The sequence below is a fragment of the Primulina tabacum genome, chromosome 7 (genome assembly GCF_025594145.1).
Source record: "Primulina tabacum isolate GXHZ01 chromosome 7, ASM2559414v2, whole genome shotgun sequence".
Lineage (NCBI taxonomy): Eukaryota > Viridiplantae > Streptophyta > Magnoliopsida > Lamiales > Gesneriaceae > Primulina > Primulina tabacum.
Window position 1 is genome coordinate 33,251,261 of NC_134556.1, and position 21,134 is coordinate 33,272,394.

A 21,134-nucleotide genomic window follows, 5' to 3' on the forward strand; every position below is an offset into this window, starting at 1 on the left:
GAAGCAATGGATCAGATGGACTTGGGCGAATACACGGTAGAGCCTATCTCCACAACTTTGTTTGGATTCACGGGGCATGCAATACACCCCCTTGGAGTCGTCAATCTCCCTCTCTCTTTGGGGAGTGGAGATACTAGAAAGACCCGAATTATCAACTTTGTGATAGTTGATGCCCCTTCATCATACAATGTTATCATGAGGAGACCAGCCATGGCCGCTTTCATGGCAATCGCCTCGGCTCTGCACCAGAAAATCAAGTTCCCCGTCGAAGAAGCTGTTGGAGAGGTTAAGGGAGATCAGGAGACTTCTCGAAAATGTTATGTAGAAGAAGTAAGGGTTGAGCAGAAATCGGTTAAAATTGAACATCCAAGTCGACCTGAATCCAGGAGATTCGATCAACTACATCTAATTGAAGAAGCAGGGGAGATTATTTCGGAAGACGTGTGTGAAGAGCTTATCCTAAATCCCCCATCCGGAGTCGTGAGGATAGCTCGGACCTTGGAAGAGCCCTTGAAAGAACAATTGATCCAATGTTTGGAGAAAAATAAATATGTATTTGCTTGGTGTCCGTCCGAACTCCAAGAGGTTAGGAGGGAGGTGATGGAGCATAAGTTGAATGTCTTGAACGAATGCCGACCTGTGATATAGAAGAAGAGACATTTCGGCCCCGAAAAAGACACTATCATCAAGGAACAAGTGCAGGATTTATTAAGAGCAGGACACATTCAAGAAATCTATTTCCCGACATAGGTTATCTAATGTGGTCTTGGTTCCTAAGTCGTCTGGAAAATGGCGGATGTGTGTGGACTTCCACGACTTAAACCGGGCCTGCCCTAAAGACTTTTATCCTCTCCCGAGGATAGATCAATTGGTCGATTCCACAGCAGGACACGAGCTCCTTTGTTTCCTCGATACATATCAAGGATATCACCAAATTTCCTTGGCGGAAAAGGACAGAAGCAAGGTCAATTTTATCACATCCGATGGGACATTCTGTTATGTAGTAATGCCATTTGGATTAAAGAATGCTGGCGCTACCTATCAGAGGCTTATGGATAAGGTCTTCAAAAAGCAGATTGGGAAGAACATTGAGGTCTATATGGATGATATATTGATCAAGTCCAAAGTCGTCGACCAGTTTGTGACGGATCTGGATGAAACCTTTCAGACTCTGCGGGAGTACAGGTTGAAGCTGAACCCTAGCAAGTGTGTGTTCAGGGTTCAGACGGGGAAGTTTTTGGGGTACATGGTGACTCGCAGAGGCATTGAGGCTAATCCAGAAAAAGTGCAAGCATTATCCTCTATGGGTTCTCCTCGAAACATCCGAGAAGTGCAGCGATTGACAGGAAGGATCGTCGCTCTAGCCCGATTCATATCTCGATCCGCAGATCGAAGTTTCCCATTTTTCAAGGTACTTCAGAAAACTAAAATTTCGAATGGTATGATCAGAGTGAGAAAGCATTGCATGAGCTGAATACTTATCTTAGGGAACTCCCTATCTTGAACAAACCCGTCCTTGGAGAGGAGCTCTTCGTGTACTTGGCAGTCACTCCTCATGGCTGCAAGTTCGGTTCTAGTCAGAAGAGATGATGTAGTTCATCAGCCGGTCTATTTTGTGAGTCACGCTTTAAAGGGGGCAGAGCTCAATTATACTACTCAGGAAAAGTTGGCCTTGGCCCTCGTCATCATGGCCAGAAAATTGAGGCCTTATTTCTTATCACATCCTATCACTGTCCTCACTAACAGCGTCCTGGGGAAGATTGCCTCACATCCAGATACCTCTGGAAGATGGATTAAGTGGGTTACCGAGCTCAGTGAATACGATATCAAGTTCGAGCCCAGAACTGCTATGAAAGCCCAGGCTTTAGCCGACTTTCTGGCGGAAACTGTTCAAGTATCGGAGGAAGAACAATGGAAGATCTTCGTTGATGGTTCTTCTTGTCGAACAGGAAGTGGGGTCGGAATCGTGATGATATCTCCTTGGGGGGAAGAGACCAAGGTGGCAGTGAGGCTGAACTTCCGAGCCTCCAATAACGAGGCCGAATACGAAGCACTTTTGGTCGGGCTAAGAGCTGCTTGAAGCATGGGTGTTACTCGGGCCGTCCTCTATTCTGATTCTCAATCGGTAATACAGCAAAGTAAGGGTAAGTTCGAAGTGAAAAATGAGAGAATGATCATATACGCCCAAGCTATTGAAAAAGCTAAGGAGGACTTCTCAAAGTTAATCATGAAACAAATCTCTCGAACTGAGAACGAAGCGGCAGATAGGTTGGCCAAAATGGCCAGTTCTCTTGATCATCCCACGGAACCAGAGCTAGTCGGACAAGAGCTTGTCTCGCAAATTGATCATCTTCAAGCTGAGAAAGTAGATATGTTGGAAGAAGATTGGAGATACGAGATTCAGCAATACTTATGTCATGGGAAAGTCCCGGCTGAACCAAAAAGAGCTCGAGAAGTCAAGAGGACAGCACTCCGCTTCTCGCTCCTGGATGGAATACTGTATAAGAGGTCTTTTTCTAGACCTCTCTTGAAGTGTTTGGGTCCAGAAGAAGCTGATTATGTGCTTCGAGAAATCCACGAATGGATGTTGTGGTAATCACCTAGGGAGTATAGCTTTGGCTCGAAGGCTTTGATGGCAGGCTTCTTCTGGCCAACCATGAAAAAAGACGCGCTAATGATGGTGAGGTCCTGTTATAATTGTCAAAAGCATGCTAATTTACAATGGCAACCAGCCGAACTTATGAGGTCAGTTGTCTCCCCCTGCCCTTTCGATCAATGGGGCATAGACATTATGGGACCATTTTCCATAAGCACAGGTCAAAGGAAATTCTTATTAGTAGAAGTAGATTATTTCTCTAAATGGGCGGAAGCCGAACCGTTGGCTAAAATCACTGAAGGAGAGATCTTAAAATTTTTATGGAAGAACCTGGTGTGTCAGTTTTGGGATACCAAGGAGGCTTATATCTGACAATGGGAGACAGTTTTGTGGCTCTAAAATTCGGGAATGGTGTAAGGAGATGAAGATAAAGCAGATATTTACATCGGTGGCTTATCCCCAAAGTAATGGACAGGTCGAGGCCACTAATAGATCCATTGTGCACGCTCTTAAAACACGTCTGGACTCTGATAAAGGGAAATGGGTAGAGGAATTACCTAGTGTATTGTGGGCTTACCGAACAACGGCTCGGATCGGAACTGGAGAAACACCGTATAACTTAGTGTATGGTACTGAGGCTGTCCTGCCAGCAGAAATCGGACAAGAAAGTGCTCGGGTGATAGGATATGGACCAAATAACGATGAATGGAGGGCCATGGATTTGGACCTAGTAGAAGAAAAGAGAAATCGAGCAGCTGTTCGGATGGCTGCTTACCAGAAGAGGATGGCTCGAGCATATAACAAAAGGGTGCGGCCCCGGTCGTTCGAAACAAGGGATCTGGTCATGAAGAGAATCCAGTTTCAGGGAGAGAGAGAGAAATTAAACCCGAAATATGAAGGACCCTACAAAGTTATTGGGAAAGTAGGAATTGCAGCTTACTATTTAGAATATGCTGAGGGAAAGAAAACCAAGCGCCCGTGGAACGTCCAACACATGAAGAAATATTATGCTTAGTCATAGTCTCAACCCATCATGTTAGTTTTGTCTTTTATTTTATGAAATTATGTCTTTATTTTCAAAACCATGAATAAGATTGGACGTTGATATATCATCCTTCTTAATCGAAATAAACCTATAAAAGTCCGACCTCGCGCTCGGCGATAAAAATAAAAGTCCGACCTCGCGCTCGGCCATAAAGAGAAAGTCCGACCTCGCGTTCGGGATGATTAAAAGTCCGACCTCGCGCTCGGCAATAAAAAGAAAGTCCGACCTCGCGTTCGGCACGATTAAAAGTCCAACCTCGCGCTCGGCAATAAAAGAAAGTCCGACCTCGCGTTCTGCACGATTAAAAGCACGACCTCGCGCTCGGCAATAAAATGAAAGTCCGACCTCGCGCTCGGCATGATTTAAAGCCCGGCTTCGAGCTCGAAAACAAGAGAAAAATTCGATACCACATTAGACAATGAGATATAAAGGAAATCGAAACATTTACTTAGTCACTTAAAATTAAAGACATAGTTTCAAACATTGGAAAATCTGACGAAAAAGACATAGAACACGAGAAATACAAATGTATTGAGCAAGTAGAGCTTGAGAAATAAAAGGCGTTGTTCGGCGGGCCCCCTCACTTCCTCCCGGATGTCTGGGCCTTCATTCTCTGTTGCCCATCCCTTCCTCCTCAGGCATATCTTCCAAGGCGTTAAACACATCGAGGAAGAAAAAAGGGTGTTCGGCTTCGGAATACCCGTGGGCTCGTATTTGAGCAATATCTCCATTAAACCCATGCTCGAAGTAAGAAGTGGCTTTGTCCGAGCACAGCGAATCAAATTCCGAAGAGTGGATGAACTCTTCCTTCTTCTGAAGCCACATGGCCTCGGCTTCATGGTCTTTTTTCCGCAGTTGTTCCTCGAATTGAAGTGCCTTCTGCTCAGCCCAAGCGGCTTTGTCCTCCAAGACTTGTGCATGAGCTCGGGCAGCTTCGAGTTCGGCTAGGAAAGCCACATTCTCTGCCTCACTTTTCGTATGGAGATCCTCCATCCGCTTCATGAGTTTCCCATGTCGACCGAGGACGTCATTCATTGATTTTTGGGAGGAACTAGCCATCTCCCGAGCTCCACATATCCGACCAGTGACTTCGCCTTCCCAAACCAGAGCCTGCGAAATGAAGGCATACATAAAAAAAAAAACTAGTGATGCGAAAGAAACAAAACTAGTTACCTGCATAAAGTTAAGAGGCATAGCCTCTATGGCTTGAAGATCGGTAGCATCCTTCACAACGGCAAGATCTTCAGAGGAGACCAGGTGCCGAACAAAATTTAGGGCGTCCGGTCCGAAAGGATGGGCTATGAAAGAGGTCCCATGGTCGAGGGGCGCCTCTAGCTCAACCTCTTCGGAATCATGGTGGTCACGAACGGGGGAAGGACTGTGTATCCTCTTCCCAGAGCCTTGGGGGGTCGGGAACGAGGCAGTGCTCTTGAGAGTCTTCTTCATTGGCTGCCCATCAGAATCCATGGGCACTTTCTTTTGTTTCCCTTTGGCCTCAGCAGTGGAGGATTTTGAAGAGGCTCCTATCTCAGCTTTCCTCCTCTTCATGTTTTGGAGCATTTCCGACTTCATGATCCTTTCGTCTGTAAAAATAAAATAAAAAAAGAAGAAAATGAAGATGTTGGGGAAGGGGAGACATAAGAAGCAGAAGAAACATGGAGTCAGCATAATATGGGTTTTCGATGGAAAAGTAGAAAGGCTAAGGAAAATATACCTATGTCCCCCTCCACTTCGACTCCTTTTTTTGCAAAACCTAAATTCACAAAGAAGATCATCCTGGACCAGGCTCTTGACGTCAAAACATATTTCCGAGATACTAGCGAGGAAGCGGGTCAGGTCGATGGCACGCCTAGGTACAGGGGGATCTCTAAGGGTTAAATGCTCGGCCCAAGCCATATCGCAGTGCAAAGGAAGAGGCTCGGACTCCACATAAAAATATATGTTCATCCAACCTTTATGAGATGAAGGGTTCCCGCCCAAAAAATCACACCCGGGCCGGGGTGATAGGTAAAACCGACCAATTTCTTTTCTTTTGATTTTCACAAAGCGATCTAAGAGGGTTACGGAGAGGGGTATATCGAAATACCTAAGCAATATTCCTAAAGCCAGAAGCGTGCTAAAGGAATTGAGAGCTAATTGACTAGGGCATATAAGATAGTGATCACAAAGGCACTGAACTATCCTGGGGATAGGAAACCGAAGACTCATCTCCAGTTGGTCTGTCACGCCCCGAGACCGGGTTATGACACCGGCGTTGTTTAACAACCACACGATCGAAAAACAACTAGCCTCGTAGTACATCATAAACCGAAACCAGTTTATTATCATAAATTTCTCAAAAGTTCACTGTCTTTACAACTCAAAAGAAATAGAAACATGCGGAAGCGTAAATACACGATACTGAAACCATAAGACAGAATAATCGACCGGTCCCTGAATTAGACTGCTTCATCACCATCCCCAAAAGTAGTCTTGCTCCTCATCCTCAATTTGATTCTCATTCTTATCTGGGTGGGAAAGTAAGGGGTGAGTATTTTGGAGAAATACTCAGTAAATGGGGGCCGATCGCGCATGACAATTATCGAGGATATACATATGAATAAATTATCAAAATTTCAATATTAAGCATGTTGAATCAAATACTAACACAAATACGAATATAGCACTGAAAATCATCTCATTTTCTATGGTTTTTACTGATCAGTCCCCTATATGTTACTCCTCTAAGGGGCGAGGCCAAAGGAACGGTTATTATAACCCACCGCATCAGAGCCTAAACAAAGCATATCAAAGTTCGGAATTTCCTTTACCATTTCTAAATCAAATCATTTCAGCGCATTTAAAATATTTCAAACATGCTTTCAAATATTATAACTGATATCGAACAACGAATAATTCAGGGAATTTCATACCAAATGAAAATGAATATATCATGCCGATCGAATTTTCAAAGTCATATTTAATTTATTTTCGAAATATATATCATGCTCACTTAAAAAGAAAATAAGTGTGCTATTTTGTATAATAATATCAAAAACCCACTTACAAGAACAGGTGTGGCAAGCAAAAACTCACATACGGAAGAATATATACATAACAAAAGCACACTTACAAAGGACAAGTGTGCAAATTATAATATAGCAAAAACACACTTACGAAGGACAAGTGTGCCAATTATAAGATAGCAAAAACCCACTTACCTGATTTCGTTTGGATTAAGGCGCTAGAAGGACATGCTATAAGAACTTCGTTCGAACAAGGCTGCGGTAGAGCTTCGACTAGGCTGCTGCAAATGCTAAATTTTGAATTCTTGAAGTTATGGGAAGAGGGTTTGCTTCTTATATAGGCTTGAATGATCAACTATAAAGGTAAGCACGTATCACTCCAACAATGCCGCTGATTGCTTAATCAACGTGATGATTGAACTTTTCTCTCCCGAATGAACGTGGCCTCTCCTTGATTCAAGATACACACCCGAGATTCATGAGTGATTTTGGTTTTCCTTAAGTGCAAATGGAGAGTGATTTTGGCTGCATGGACCTCTCCTATGATCGGTGCACTTTCATATAGTGATAAATGGTCAGTAGTGAAGGGACAATGATTATTCAAATTTTCGTGATTATGATTGTATGGAACTAAAAAAAATATTGTGCCAAAAATGAGCTGAAATTTCCTATATAGATTTTCTCGTTGCAAGATTTCGGGTCTTCACATCCCTCCCTCCTTATTAGAAGTTTCGTCCTCGAAACTTGAGTTAACTCGATGATTGATAAATTCGAAATTTTAAATCCATGTTGAATAATCTATGGTTCGAGTTCAATTTATTCAAGGAAAAATTTAAACTTGAATTCTATAATACGAATACGATAGGTTTCAAAACATAAGTAGTGAGAATAAAAAAAAATAATATGGACAAGAGTGTCCTTATTCCGAAATATTTATGAGAGCTTAATCTAATCAGTAACGTTTCTGTCTCCTAACTCCTCGTTAGCGTCTTCTCCTTGTGCATTTAGTGGTTGTTGCTCATGCTTGAGTGCAATTTGTTGGTTGGCGATTTCTGCACTCAAGTTTTGGTTGTTGAGTTCAAGTTGTTGCACATAGTTTTCCATTTCATGATGATAGGCATTGAACTCCTGTTCAAGTTGGTCACAAAACCATTTCTTAGCGTGATAGTGGTTGCACCAAGCTTCGGAGGTGGCAAACATTTGTTGATCATACTTTTGCGACTCTTGCAACTCTTCTTTGTAATCTTTGAGTTGCTTTTCCGCAAATTTCTTGTCGAAAGTGAGTTGTCTCACTTCTACTTGAAGGTGATCCCTAGCATCCTTCAACTCTTCTTTGTCACGAAGTAAACTCGTAATGGTACCCTTAAGTTGCTCGATTTCGAGCTCGAGTTTCCTAACGGTCTTGGCTTGCGTCGTCATTTGCGAACACGAAATTGAGAAGTTTTTGGTTTGTTCAAGACTTGTTTGAATGGTGCCACGAAAATATATGAGAGGATTGTGAAATTTTTTATTTTTTTTTTTCGATAGTGGCTTTCCTCATTTATGAGGAGATATTTATATAGCTATTTTGGAGAAGATGTAAGGTAACATTTTTTTTAGGCCATTAATTCATTTTAATTAGTACTTAATTGAGTGCTAAATTTTAGGTCAATGAATGTCCCTATATTTCTAAAATAAAAAGCATTTAATTGCATGACAATGGTCATGGGATGAAATTTTCGAAATTTGAGCTGAGAAGAATTCAAAATTTCAAAAAAAATATAGGTAAATGTGATGGCTAAATTCTAGTGTTTAAGGTAGCTTTTCAAATTTAGAGATCGATAATGACGTTACAAAAATTGAAGGTAGGTAAATGATGAGGCTTGATTAAAAGATGCATCATTGAATGAAAAACCTAAAATATGGGTACAATTACAATTTTAGAAAAGAGGCATAATATATAATCTATCCAAGAAATATATTATATATTTAGTTCTTAGTAGATAATTGGCAGCTTACAAATGAGGACAGAAAAATTGAGATGTGAATTGTTCCTTTGTTCAAGAAGAATTAAATTAGAGATTGAAGGCCGAAAGGTGATATGTTCGATCAATTACATTGATATATTAGTATGTACGTTAAATGATTTGATTGCAATTAATTCTATTAAACAAGAAATTAGTAATAGTTTAAGACCATATTAAACCAAATGAAAATTTATTATTTGACATTAAAAATAGTATTGGGAATGATATTTCAAATCAAGAACATATATTTATATGTGTACATATATTTTCTTAAAATCCTACATATAATTTTTTTATTCTATTAACAATTTAGTCATGAGTATCACCTTTTCACTTAACTTTCAATCTAACTTAAATCCGAAAAATCAGGACTTAAAACTTTCTATCAGGACTTAAAACTTTCTATCGATGATTTAATACCGATACTAGTCCCAAAATTAATCTTACTTAAATCTGAAAAATAGAAATCTCAAATTTTCTATTGACCATTTAACATAAAGACTAGGCTCAAAATCGATTTCGTATAAATCCCAAAAATCATATCTTAATTTTTTTATTTTATTTTATTTTATTTTATTTTAAAACATACCTATGCATATGGATAACAAATTTCGGTGCAGAGTCAATGAAATATTCAAAAAGAAAAGTCAGAATATTTTCATATGAATAATTCATGAGGATCAAGGAACGATTGACAGAATTGGATTTCGATTTTCCTATGCGGAATTATAAGTTCTACGAGAATTTCAAAAATGGCAAAAACTGATCGAGGGGTGTACGAAGCCATTTCCTGAAAAAACAATGGAAGGCTTACAAAATGATAAGGTCATCAAACAGTAAATTTCAGAGTCATCTCATTCGAATTTTAATTCAGAAAGGGTTCAAAGATGGAAAATTCGAGAATTGACGTATGGTTTGAAGATTATACATCAAGAACAGTCCAGAATAATTAATGGAATCGAATTCTTTTGTTTCCTATGGGAAGTCAAAATTTTCAAATCAAAATTGAAGTGTACATGAATGACTAAGTTTTTGCCAAAATCTAACTTCGTCAAATTTTATCTATCGAAATCCCCAGCCGGATTATGAACCTGACGGCTCTGATACCACTTAAATGTCACGCCTCGAGACCGGGTTATGACACCGACATTGTTTAACAACCACACGATCGAAAAACAACTAGCCTCGTAGTACATCATAAACCGAAACCAGTTTATTATCATAAATTTCTCAAAAGTTCACTGTCTTTACAACTCAAAAGAAATAGAAACATGCGGAAGCGTAAATACACGATACTGAAATCATAAGACAGAATAATCGACCGGTCCCGAATTAGACTGCTTCATCACCATCCCCAAAAGTAGTCTTGCTCCTCATCCTCAATTTGATTCTCATTCTTATCTGGGTGGGAAAGTAAGGGGTGAGTATTTTGGAGAAATACTCAGTAAATGGGGGCCGATCGCGCATGACAATTATCGAGGATATACATATGAATAAATTATCAAAATTTCAATATTAAGCATGTTGAATCAAATACTAACACAAATACGAATATAGCACTGAAAATCATCTCATTTTCTATGGTTTTTACTGATCAGTCCCCTATATGTTACTCCTCTAAGGGGCGAGGCCAAAGGAACGGTTATTATAACCCACCGCATCAGGGCCTAAACAAAGCATATCAAAGTTCGGAATTTCCTTTACCATTTCTAAATCAAATCATTTCAGCGCATTTAAAATATTTCAAACATGCTTTCAAATATTATAACTGATATCGAACAACGAATAATTCAGGGAATTTCATACCAAATGAAAATGAATATATCATGCCGATCGAATTTTCAAGGTCATATTTAATTTATTTTCGAAATATATATCATGCTCACTTAAAAAGAAAATAACTGTGCTATTTTGTATAATAATATCAAAAACCCACTTACAAGAACAAGTGTGGCAAGCAAAAACTCACTTACGGAAGAATATATACATAACAAAAGAACATTTACAAAGGACAAGTGTGCAAATTATAATATAGCAAAAACACACTTACGAAGGACAAGTGTGCCAATTATAAGATAGAAAAAACCCACTTACCTGATTTCGTTTGGATTAAGGCGCAAGAAGGACATGCTAAAAGAACTTCGTTCGAACAAGGCTGCGGTAGAGCTTCGACTAGGCTGCTGCAAATGCTAAATTTTGAATTCTTGAAGTTATGGGAAGAGAGTTTGCTTCTTAGATAGGCTTGAATGATCAACTATAAAGGTAAGCACGTATCACTCCAACAATGCCGCTGATTGCTTAATCAACGTGATGATTGAACTTTTCTCTCCCGAATGAACGTGGCCTCTCCTTGATTCAAGATACACACCCGAGATTCATGAGTGATTTTGGTTTTCCTTAAGTGCAAATGGAGAGTGATTTTGGCTGCATGGACCTCTCCTATGATCGGTGCACTTTCATATAGTGATAAATGGTCAGTAGTGAAGGGACAATGATTATTCAAATTTTCGTGATTATGATTGTATGGAACTAAAAAAAATGTTGTGCCAAAAATGAGCTGAAATTTCCTATATAGATTTTCTCGTTGCAAGATTTCGGGTCTTCACATGGTCCAAGTAAAATGTGCAATATCCGTCGGGGGGAGATGAGCCATATCTGTAATCTCAGGGATCTGAATATCAATATCCGAAGATAATCCCGATAACTCTCTAATCCTAGAGACATCATCGTACCCTAGGACCGAAGCCTTAATTTTGTACCAGGGAAGCTCCACCGAAGTCCTCGAAGAGGAGGGAGAATAAGTGCCTATAGCTTCATCCATGCCTTAACCAAAGTATTGCAATTAACACAGGAAGAAGAACTTACAAAGTGGTCAAGAAGAACAGAGTTGGGAGCGAGAGGTTACCGAACTCAAGACAGTTGGCCGAACCGAGAACGTCGAAAGGGCGGGAGACGCTTTGTAACTTGGGAGAGAAATTGAGAGAATGGTGAGATTTTAGAATGAATGGAAGGCCATATTTATAATGAAGGTCAGACGAAGGAGAGCCGTATGATTAAATCAAGAATAGACGACTAGGATCATGCCTGTTCAAAGGTCTAGGGATCTGTACCATCGTCTGATCCTAGCCAACCAAAATCTTGCAAATAACTTGAACGGTCTAGATCTTCTCGTAACCAATGTTGAACTCAAGGGCTTAAAGCTCAATCATAGCAATTTACTGGTCTAAAATTCAATACTTCTTTTAGACCACAAGGGGGACTTGAACGGTCTAGATCTTCTCGTAACCAATGTTGAACTCAAGGGCTTAAAGCTCAATCATAGCAATTTACTGGTCTAAAATTCAATACTTTTTTTAGACCACAAGGAGGGGTTACTACTGATGCCCCAAATATTCAACTGCGCTTGAGTTCTATTTCATCCCGAGAACCTTAAACGTAACCCATCGGGCACGACTCGTCAGAATTCGGTACCATCTCTAAACGAGCTCAGCCGTTCTTCTTGAACACATCGATCGAGCACCAAGCTCGGCCAGCCGAACCCCTGATGGCCGAGCCCTGGTGCTCGACCAAGTCTTGGACAGAGCTCGGCCGAGCACCAGGGTAGGGCTCGGCCGAGCCCTAGTGGCCGAGCCCAGCCCGAGGTAGGGCTCTAGGGCTCGGCCGAGCCCTGGTGCTCGGCCGAAGTAGCCGAGTCCTGGTAGCCGAGCCTTGAACAGAGCTCAGCCGAACCACAGGTATCCGAGCCCAACCAGCGTCCGGAGCCGGGTTCTGTCAAGCACAGGTGCTCGTGACATGAATCTCAGGCCCAAGTGTCCTGTTCCTATCCTAAGAACTTTGTCACATGTCAAAAGCGTGAATAATCTGTAAATATTCTAGAATCTCGCCGTTTGATTAGATGTGAGAAGAAATCCGGCCCGAACTTGCAGTGATTGGAGAAGAATTTAAGGAAATTTACCTAAAATAGACTTCGACACGGTATGGGAAGAAGTTCTCTCAACCACTATAAATATCCATTTCTAATTCATGGTCGAAAGATCAAGATATTAACTTTCACAGATCGCATCTTCCCATTTCTTTATCCGATTAAAAGATCAAAGTGGTCGCGTCGGAAAAGTTTTCGACGTCTTCCAATATCCATTAGTCTGTATAGACCGGTAGTGTTCCACCCGTTCCGGTTCAAACATTGTTGATCTGAAGCTCAAGCTCACTAGACCGAACCCAGAGAAAATTTGGTATCATCAGAGTTTGTTAGAGAACTATGGTGACGGAAGGGATTGACCAATACTTAATTAAATAATGAACATTCACCCAACTCACGTGAATTGTGATGCGCAAAAGTTATTTGGCTTACTGAAAGATGTTGATGAACAACTTTGGGATGTTTGCAAAAACTAAAAGAAACTTTCAGTCGTGAGACTCATGTAAATAATTAAAAGCAATATGTATGAAACAAAGAAGCAACTTGCCAATCTCGAACTCGGTTATATAAATATTGATACTTGCGAATGACTTTATTTTAGATTATGCAGAATACAAAGAATATAATTCTCATTTACTTTCATCACAGATACAAACCGATAATGAAATAAGCGTATTTTTAGTGTTTGTTGATACTTGACATTGATACCTAGACTAAAGAGGCTTGTGCATCTTCATAAATGAGGACGGATCTTATATAAGGGAAAAGCTCGGTAAAAAAAAAACTTTAAAGTGGTATGATTTTACTTATAAAATTTATACTTTATAAAAATAAAAACCTTAAAAATAGCAAATACATTACATTTTTTAGATGAGAAAATAATAAGTTCTTTCTAAATATATCTCAAGTGTTTCAACTTTAATACGTTTAAATATAAAAATAATATTCGACTTGATTCGATTTAGTTATATTTATATGTATATAATGTTTTGTATTTTATTTATTTCCAGGAAACATTGATATAATCATATTGAATGATGTTGCTGATATTCGGGATGGTAGCTGTGAGGTCGGATCTTCACTTAGGGAGCTCGGATCGGACCTTCGAAATCTGAAAGCACAAACAGGAACATTAGAAGGGGGCCAGAAGGTTGTTCCGGCGTATTCCCTCCGACGTTCAAGTTAGATAATAGAAAACTGAGAGATTAATGTGTGTGCTGAGAGAATGTGAGCATCTGAATGAATGAATGAAACCTGGTATCTATAGGGGAAGAGAGTCTTGATTTGGTAGATTTAGAACAGAAAACTGAGAGAGTAATGTGTGTGCTGAGAGAATGTGAATATCTGAATGAATGAATGAATGAAACCTGGTATCTATAGGGGAAGAGAGAGTCTTGATTTAATAGAGATCCTCAGAATCTTGTGCAAGATTTGGTTAGATCTTTAATGGGCCTTACACTTTTGGGCTTGATTTCTGTGGGCTACCCGCTGAAATCCGAATAAAGGCTCTTTAGGGTATGAGCTCGGCTAGAATCTGGGTCCTAATGGAGCTTGGCTTGAGAGCTCGACAATAACACTTCCAATCGACCCTATTCCACGATAAGGGAGGTTGGCTCGGAAACTGTTTGGAGGTCGGCCACATCTTCTGATTCGACGAGATTGTGGATAAGGGAGGTCGGCTGGGATGACCTCCTAGAGGATTCATATCAGGATGAGGTGACCTTACGCTGTGCTGTCATGAATCTGACCTCTTGATCTTTTTGAACACTGGGCTACTAACTATCTCTGCTACCAAGAGTGAGCCGGACCCATCCTCGGTCCAGGGGTATCACGAGTCCCCCTCTCAAGTCGAGCTGACGTTTTAGACCAGAAGCTCGTGGTTGTCTGAACTCTCGGTGGCCCACTGATTGTTCTTAGTTGGCGGTCCTGAGCTTTTGGAACTCGACCAAACACTAAATAATAATATGATGAGGTCATACTTAAAGAAGTCGGCCGGGTTCTGGGATCTCGGCTCAATACTTAACGAATAATAACTTGAGGAGGTCATACTTAAAGAGGTCGGCAAGTTCTGGGAGCTCGGCCCAATATTTAATGAATAATAACCAAATGAGGTCATACTGAGAGAGGCGGCCGGGTTCGGAGAGCTCGGCCCAACACTTAATGAATAATAATCTGATGAATAACAAAGTTCCTGGCGAGCTGAGGTCAGGATAAACTGGGCATGATCAAGATGGGTTGAGCTCTGAACTTCCTCAAGTGAGATAGGGTAAAAACACTTATAGACTTGGTGTAACAAAGATGAGATGAGCTCTGAAGCTCCTGAACTGAGATATGGTGAAAACCATTATAAACTTGGCATAACCAAGATGAGGTGAGCTCTGAAACTCCTAACCTGACATAGGGTTAAAACCCTTATAAACTTAGCGTGATCAAGATGAGGTGAGCTCTGAAACTCCTGAACTGAGTCAGGGTAAAAACCCTTATAAACTTGGGGTGACCAAGATGAGGTGAGCTCTGAAGCTCTTGAAATGAGACATGGTGAAAAGCCTTATAAACTTGACATGACCAAGATGAGGTGAGCTCTGAGGCTCCTGAACTGAGACATGGTGGAAAACCCTTATAAACTTGGCGTGACCAAGATGAGATGAGCTATGAAGCTCCTAAACTGAGACATGGTGAAAACCCTTATAAACTTGGCGTGACCAAGATGGGGTGAGCTCTGAAGCTCCTGAAATGAGACAGGGTGAAAACCTTTATAAACTTGGCGTCACCAAGATGAGGTGAGCTCTGAGGCTCCTGAACTGAGACAGGGTGAAAACCCTTGTAAACTTAGCGTGACCAAGATGAGGTGAGCTATGAAGCTCCTGAACTGAGATCGAGTGAAAACCCTTATAAATTTGGCGTCACCAAGGTGAGGTGAGCTCTGAAGCTCCTGAACTGAGGTGGGGTGAAAACCTTTATAAATTTGGCGTGACCAAGATGAGATGAGCTTTGAGGCTCCTGGACTGAGGTGGGATGAAAATTCTTATAAACTTGGCGTAACCAAGATGAGATGAGCTCTGAAGCTCGTGAACTGAGATGAGGTGAAAACCCTTATTAACTTGGCGTAACCAATGTGAGGTAAGCTCTGAAGCTCCTGAACTGAGGTGGGGTGAAAACCCTTCTAAACTTGGTGTCACCAAGATGATGTGAGCTCTGAAGCTTCTGAACTGAGATATGGTGAAAACCCTTATTAACTTGGCGTAACCAAGATGAGGTGAGCTCTGAAGTTCCTGAACTGAGGTGGTGTGAAAACCCTTATAAACTTGGCGTAACCAAGATGAGATGATCTCTGAAGTTCCTGAACTGAGATGGGGTGAAAACCTTTATAAACTTGACGTAACCAAGATGATGTGTGCTCTGAAGCTCCTGAACTGAGATGGGTTTAAAACCCTTATTAACATGGCGTAACCAAAATGAGATGAGCTCTGAAACTCCTGAACTGAGATGGAGTGAAAACCTTTATAAGCTTGGCGTAACCAAGATGAGATGAGCTCTGAAGCTCCTGAACTAAGAACGGGTGAAAACCCTTTTAAGCTTGACATAACCAAGATGAGGTGAGCTCTGAAGCTCCTGAACTGAGTTGGGATAAAAACCCTTATAAACTTGACGTCACCAAGATGAGGTGAGCTCTGAAGCTCCTGAACTGAGATAGGGTGGAAACTCGTATTAACTTGGCGTAACCAAGATGAGGTGAGCTCTGAAGCTCCTGAACTGAGGTGGAGTGAAAACCCTTATTAACTTGGCGTAACCAAGATGAGGTGAGCTCTGAAGCTCTTGAACTGTGGTGGGGTACCTTTATAAACTTGCGTAACCAAGATGAGGTGAGCTCCGAAGCTCCTGAACTGAGATGTGGTGAAAACCTTTATTAACTTGGCATAACCAAGATGAGGTGAGCTCTGAAGCTTCTGAACTGAACTGGGGTGAAAACCCTTATAAACTTTGCGTAACCAAGGCGATGTGAGGTCTGACGTAATCAGGGTCCTGAGCTGAGGTCAGGTGAAACCCTTTATCTGCTATACTCTCTGATAAAAATGTACAATTTTGTAAGTATAATCAAATATAACTTGACATAAAACCAAAGTATGATGTTCTTGCAATAAAGTTAATTAACAAAAGAAATGAGCCTAAAGCTATAACGGCTAAGCATAATACTTCCGGTGGTGATAAGTATTTCATGGCCGCTTCAACTTCCTCCCCGCCAGTTCTTCCAGATAGCAGACGCCTGAACTGAGTTTCTCTACCACCTTGAATGGCCACTCCCGTCTCGGATCCCACTTTCCAACAGCCACATCTTGAATCTTCTTCCAAACAAGGTCCCCAACTTGAAAGCTCCTCTGAATGACCCTTCGATTGTAGGACCTGGCTATGCATCTTTTGTAAGCTTTCATCCTGATGGTTGTGGCTTCTCTCTTTTCTTCAACTAGGTCTAGGTCTGCCGCCCGTCTCTCATCGTTTTGCTAATCATAAAACGTTACTTGGGAGATCTCTTCACAGATATCTGCTGGAAAGACTGCTTCATTTCCATAAATCAAGCTGAAAGATGTTGCCCCGGTGCCAATTTTTGGAGTGGTAATGTACGACCACATCACGCTTGGGAGCTCTTCCACCCAATTTTCTTTTGCATTCTCACATGTCTACGTCTTTGCTCAGTATTTCTCACAAACGGCGCCAATTGATGTGCTGAAATTTGGGATGGTAGCTGGGAGGTCGGATATTCACTTGGGAAGCTCAGATCGGACAATCGAAATTTGGAAGCACAAACAGGAACGTTAGAAGGGGGCGGAAGGTTGTTCCGACGTAGCCCCTCCGACATTCAAGTCAGAAAACTGAGAGAGTAATGTGTGTGCTGAGAGAATGTGAATATCTGAATGAATGAATGAATGAATGAAACCTGGTATTTATAGGGGAAAGAGAGAGTCTCGATTTGGTAGATATAGATCCTCAGAATCTTGTGCGAGATTTGGTTAGATCTTTAATGATTTGCTTAGATCTTTAATGAGCATTACTCTTTTGGGCTTGATTTCTATGTGCTACCCGCTAAATTCCGTATAGAGGCTCTTTAGGGTATGAGCCCGGCTAGAATATGGGTCCTAATGGAGCTCGGCTCGGGAGCTCGACAATAACACTTCCAATCGACCCAATTCCACGATAAGAGAGGTCGGCTCGGAAACTTTTGGGAGGTCGGCCACATCTTCTGATTCGACGAGATTGTGGATAAGGGAGGTCGGCTGGGATGACCTCCCAGAGGATTCAGATCAAGATGAGGTGACCTTACGCTGTGCTGTCATGAATCTGACCTCGTGGTCTTTTTGAACACTGGGCCACTAACTATCTGGGCTATCGAGAGTGGGACGGACCCATCCTCGGTCCGAGGGTATCAGTGAACATGATATATTTTAGTAATAATTCATAATATTTATACACACAAATTCTGGGAAAAAAATTATTTTTCTGTGAAGAATATATTCATAACGCATTTCATTCTAAATCCGATTTATATATATATATATTAAAAAATTCTATTTCGCTTTTGATTAACTAGGTTTTACTAAAAAAAAAAACTATTGATGAAAATATTATTGTTAATAAAGTTTTAAGTTTTACGATAATAATATTAACCATAAATTTTAATTTTTTTTAATAAAATAAGATGCTTCTTATATTAAACTAATATATGTTAAGAACAATATCTTACCGCTTTATCAAAAATTCTAGCTAGTGGTAATGATACAATTCAAATATTTTAAATTGTACAACAGCTCAAACCATCACGATTCGATCGCTCTACCGACAAAAAAAATTATCACACTCCTGCAATCTCTATCCCATAATTACACTCTTTTCAAATTCTGGCGCCCCTAATTTTATAAAGTAAAAATCTTTTAAAAATTGAGAGGTAGTGGCTAATACTGCCATCCCCTAATACGTATCCACAATGCAACAAAAAGAATAGCTCTAGTTGAGTCGAATGTGATTCCTCTTATTTCAGCTCATGTATATATAAAGTGGCCTTCCTATTATGAAAAAAGCTTCTCTTTTTAGTGTCAGTCAGCCTACGCTATGAATATTGGCTAATTAAATAACCAAATTTTCGGGTTCGTGTTGTCCGGATTTAAGCTAGATGCCGCAAACCTCACGTCAAAAGCCGTAAAGGCATCTGAAATGTGTTGCACCAATGTGGTGCCATGAGCAACTCCAAATCTTTCTTAATTTTTATTTTTTTAAAAAAAAATTCTTAAATGATTTAGTTTTTTCGTATTTCAATTAAATAAAATTTTAAATAAATATTAAATTAATTTTATTTTAAAGTTTGAAATATTAATTATAAATTTTTTAATACTTTGATTTGAAAGCTTGCATTATCACGTACATCATGCTTGTTGAAGATGAATGTGACCTCAATACACCAATTCAAGATGTTATAGAAGCCCGGATCTAGACGTTGAAATGGTAGGTAATGACGAAAATACAAGATTTTAAGAATTTCTCGTTCGTTAAAAAAAAAAAGATATGTTCACTATGAACTACGAAATGCATTAATTGAGCATTTGTGAGAACAATATAGTATTCCAAATATTTAATATTGTGTTCGTGTTGTATTATTCATTTAATATCAAATGCTCGTGTTTTTTTTTTTACTTTCTATTATTTATTTATTTTATTAAAAGAAAATTTTTTATTAAAAAATTGTCTATGTATCGAATTTATACAAACTAATAAATTCAATTTTTAATACATAAGTTTAATCAAATAATGAATTCGAATAATTATATGCAAAATTGAATTTTGGCAAAAATTTGTGTGAAACGGTCTCACGGGTCGTATTTTGTGATACAGATCTCTTATTTGGGTCATTCATGAAAAAATATTACTTTTTATGCTAAGAGTATTACTTTTTATTGTGAATATCGGCATGGTTGATCCGTCTCACAGATAAAGATTCGAGACCGTCTCACAGATAAAGATTCGAGACCGTCTCACAAGAGACCTACTCATATCTTTCAGTATAGAACATACTAAGTCATTTAAACTTCAATATGGAAGAAAGATTTATTAGTTTGATTCATCATCAATGTTATCTCATGATCATCTTTTTAGAATAGGTTTCAAAAAAATGTAAGATTTGAAAAAGATTCTCCGATGATTCGGATTTCAAGTACTTTGCCCAAACAGGCTGCACTATGGATTTGACGCGTATGCTTCTTTCGTGCAAGACTTTGAGTAAGGTTCTTGTTTCTTGTGGAGTTCGAATTCACCGGAAGCTTTTCCTCCTTTCATGTTGTGGCCATTAGAAATTGGGGGAATAAATATGAATAATGTTAAAGGTATAATTAAAATATCGGATACAACGATTATACAATAATTATATCATGATATTTTGCGATTATTTCGTGAGATTTTTTAATTATTTTTTGATATTTTGTATTGAATTTATCGTGAGATTTTCATAAATATAATTTTTTATTGAATTTTTGTTGCTGTAAGAATTGTTGTATAAATTTGGTCGTACCTGTAACATTACTCAATAAATATTACCAATTTCATATTTCAATAATATAATGTATAATGCTAAATGTATATCTATATATCAATCACTTATTTATTATCATTATATTGCAAGATTTTATTCAATAAATCGCGAGATTTTGATTAAAAGAACAAGTTTCAAACTTTGTGTAATGTCCGAGATTTAATATCGTGTTAAATTATGATTATTGATTTTAATCGAGACGATTATGAGAGGGGCTAACCGAGACACAAAAGAAGATTTTATGTGGGAATTGTTGGTGCGAGGACCGAAGGTCTCGCGCATATGCGCGAAGAGTAGGCGCGCATATGCGCGAGCTGTGCGGAAGCCATAATGAGAGACCGAGCATTGGGCGCACATGCGCGACCTCAATACGCGCACATGCGCGAGAGGCTTTGGATGAATTTTGAGGGAGGCACGTATCAATTACATGCAATATATATATATATATATATATATATATATATATATATATATATATGTTGAGCCATTCGTTTCCTTCGCAATTCAGCAACAAGGGAATCGAGAAAAGGTTTCTGGAAAAGAGTGAAAAATCCTTACGCCTTTTGTGAGAAATCCGTCCGTCCGATTTTAAATCCGACTTCAGTACTGTGTTCCTATCGTCGACGTAGGCTACAACTGGACGTAAGTTTTACTACGTTTTGATATGTTTTGAAATTATGATGTTGTCAGAATTGAATGGAATTCATATATGATGTTCTTGACATGTTAGACATCATAGAATCGAAGTCAGATTAAGAAACGGACTGATTATGGAATTTTTATGATTTTCTGATTATATTGATCTGAAATCGGACAGATTTGGATTATGGATGGATTACAAATTGTATTGGATATGAGTTATGATTTGTAATTGATGTCTGTTGATGTGGTATTGACGGGGATACTGAGATTGTGCCGTTATGCTGTGATTTGAATTAAATCCGGATTAATAAGATTCAGTGTTGAATTGAGAATGGAATATTGATATTA